This window comes from Colobus angolensis, unplaced genomic scaffold, assembly GCF_000951035.1.
Source record: "Colobus angolensis palliatus isolate OR3802 unplaced genomic scaffold, Cang.pa_1.0 Scaffold190, whole genome shotgun sequence".
In the NCBI taxonomy this organism is placed as follows: domain Eukaryota; kingdom Metazoa; phylum Chordata; class Mammalia; order Primates; family Cercopithecidae; genus Colobus; species Colobus angolensis.
In genome coordinates, this window is record NW_012115044.1 from 619,857 (window position 1) to 623,676 (window position 3,820).

The following is a 3,820-nucleotide window of genomic DNA, read 5'->3' on the forward strand; positions in this document are numbered from 1 at the left end:
TCTTCTTGGAAGATCAACAGTTCAACTCCCCTTAATGGTTACCACTGTAGTCAAGCCCAGTACCTTAGTGACTTCACAGGTGAAAAATGATTTGAAGACTTCAGGGGTGGGAGCACAGAGAAGTCTCAGAAAACTGAAGGGATTTTGATACATCTAACTTTAAGTTCCTATGACATAGTATGGTGCTAGCATGGTGTATAGCTGTATACACAACTGAGGGAAAAAATCAAAGATCATCTTTTTGAAAAATGTGTTAAACTACAAATAGTTATCTTCTGTCTTATGAAATCTCTAATGACAGGATTATGCAGTCATCCAAAATGCCCCAATTTGTGTATCATGCCCAACATTTACAACCCAAGTTGGTTCAAGTTTATGAAGCATCTGACCACATACACGTGCCAGAAAAAGATTACAGTTGGTACAGTTTGTGTAAATCTAGAAATAAGGATGTTGAATGACCACCACATACAAGCTCTGAGTTTAACAGGAGTTTTGCTACTAACTAGTAAGTTTGTTTTTTTGTTGTTTTTTGCTCTTTTTTTTACAAATCAACATCAAAGATGGCTCAGAGAATGATAAGGCAACAGTGAGAAACATCAGCTGTACTTGTCGAGAAGGTGTCTGATTACACAGCATGTACCATCCCAGCTGGCCCTTTGCTGTAACAGAGGAGTGGGTGAGTGATATGTTCCAACAGCTGGTCTAAAGACCAGAGGCACAGTTTCAGGTAAAGTGCAGGAACAGGGTAGAGGCTACAGGTGGAAAGATCTAGAAGCTCTGTATCCAACAAGGTCCTCACGCTTCTTACCAGCGTGGACTGCCTCAATCTAAATTTGGTGTCCCCCCTCCACAGGCTCTAGTAGAAACCTACGCAGGAAGAATAGAATGCAGACAGAATATAGTTAAATCCAAAAAAGGCCCTTTTCTGTCAAATCCTGGGGAAAGAAAAATGGTAACGTTCAGCCAAAAAGGCATCTTGAGAAGAAACTAACTTCTGCCTTTAATTTGCATATAGGTATCATAAAATCATCACTCACAGATTAACTTCACTAGTTTGTCTGGTTGTTGGCTATTACCGTTGCCCTCTGGATGTACACAGCCACAGGCGCACTACCTCCAGGCAAGGGTAGCATTTATACCGACAACAGAATTACAAAAATGACTTCCAGGCTCCTCAAGATATCACTCCAAAGCTGTTTCATTTTGGCATCACCTTTGCCCTTTCACTCTTCCACAGGAAAAAACAAGGCCAACCAAACCAAGGGACAGAACCATATGGCACATCGAAATATTTTAAATCAATTCTGGCTAATTTTGTTTCAAGAAATTCTTGTTGCTCTTTAAGAGAATACAAGGCATGCTGGTTCCCAAAGCCAAGACCTGGGAATCCCTGATTTGGGAGTATGACTCACTACCACACGCTGATCCATATACATGGTGGGCCCAATCAATGCTTCAAGGCAAAGGAGTAATCATCCCGCTAAGGAAATGACCAGCTTCCCTGAGCCCTATTTGACGTGGAGCAGATGGAAGAGCATAAGTGCCTACATATCAAAGGGAAGATAAAGCTAAGAAGATGCATATTAATCAGATTTTACCCTTTCTCAAAAATTTTTAATTTTACTCCCATTAAAACATGTTTCCACATTTTTTGGAGTATAAGTTTTAGCCTCTCCATGAAATGGCTAATGTTAGAAGGCAAGAGCAAGGCAAATAAATTATCTTTAAAATACTTATATCATTTTGTATTTTAAGAAGGCTAATTTTTAAAAGTTGATCTTTGTTGCTGTTCAGTATACCCCTGATATGTGACTGGAAAATGCTGCAAAAGAACAACCCCTCCTTTCTCTTTCCCCAGTTCTGATATGTTAAATTTTATGAAGCAAGACCATTGAGGAATTCCCACATCTTACCTAGAAAAAAGGTGCCATCTCTGGTACCCCAAAAGGTCTTACAATAAAAACAAAAATAAATTTCCTGAACTGGTATAAAACAACATATAAGCTATCCTAGAGCAACTTGTATTTTCAAAAAAAAGAAAGAAAGAAAGAAAGAAACAACATCAAACTAGATTCCTTTCATCTATGATTGACACATTAAACATTTACACATGAAGAGAATCTGGAATTTTTCCCTTCATTAGAAGTTATTGTTAAATGTTGAAAGGAATCAACCACTTTTTATAACTGATTCTGTGATCAATAATGCTAAAAAAGAGACAAAGAAATGATTTAATCAATGACTGTCACTCATGACTCAGACATAACTTCGTGTATTTCCAGAAGTTAAAAAATGGTTTTACTTTCTATAATCATATATTAGCAGGCCAAGAATAAGGTTACATTTATTATAACCAAAATTGAGTATGTTTTCTGCTATCCCTTTACCAAAAATTATATTCAGATTAACACTAGATACCATATAACAAATTTCTTCCCAAAAATCACGTAGCTCTAATTATCAAACACTTAATACTGCTAGTAAATCTCATATATTCATGCTTTTAAATCAAATAAGGGTACTAATGCCTGAACACTTTCAGAATTGAGCCATGTATGAACTGAAGTCTTACATACACATGCATACATCTGTAAAGTAATTAAAAGCTACACATAAGTAGGAGTCAATTATTCACAGATGGTCACATTTTTCCTCAGATGGTCAAATAAGCCTTACTGAGACTCTTTCAAGATCAAAATGTTATACTGTTGGAATGAAAGCTCCGAGAAATGCAAATACTATGTCTGAACACAGCTAAGCAGGAAAATACAATTAATGCAACAGAAATACTTGAAAGTCACAGGCTTTGAGGCCTTTGCATTGCAACGTTCAAACTGAGTTTCTCCTTAGCCTGTTACCTTGCTTTCAATTACATCTAGCAGTTCCCAGTCCTTCAGAACTTAACAGCCACTGTAGAGTGTGTGTGTGTGTGTGTGTGTGTGTGTGTGTGTGTGTGTGTGTGTGTGTGTGACAGAGAGACAGAGACAGTGAGAGACAGACAAATGAGAGAGGGAGAGACGGAAAATGAACAGCCAGACACATGGAAAACTGTCCTTCTTGAAATTGGCAGACTGGACCTTTCAAGTACAAAGAAAAATTTGAATGTTGCAGCTTAAAATTCAGTTAAGAGAATTAAAAAGCAAGTCATAAATGGCACATTATTTCAATAAAAAGTTTTGATTACTATGTTTATCTGTTGTCTTAAGTAACTTATTCACGAAGCTCTCCTATTCTTCCCCAAGACCATTTTGAAGGAAGAAAATACAGGTTGTTCTTGCTTTGTGAGCAAGAAAAAAATATTGTTTATTGTTTTTTTTTTTTTTTTTTGTCCCTAGGAGGCTGCTTAGTTGGCAGCAGAAAAAGATAGGAGAGTTTGGTAAGAACAGTTAAAGAGGCACAACTGACCCTTTTGCTGAGTCTTTAGAAGAGGTATTCACTGGAGTTAACTGCTCTGACCAACCCTTAGGAAGCTTTTTAGGATTAAAAAAAAAAGGTGGGGGGGGCTGGGAGCGGTGGCTCACACCTATAATTCCAGCACTTTGGGAGGTCAAGGTGTGTGGATCACCTGATGTCAGGAGTTCAAGACCAGCCTGGCCAACATGGTGAAACCCTTTCTCTACTAAAAATATAAAAATTAGCCAGGTGTAGTGGTGCAGACCTGTAATCCCAGCTACTTGGGAGGCTGAGGCCTGAGAATTGCTTGAACCCAGGAAGCAGAGGATGCAGTGAGCCAAGATCCTCCCACTGTACATTCTAGCCTGGGTGACAGAGTGATACTCTGTCTCAAACAAAAAAAAAAAAGAAGAAGAAGAAAAAA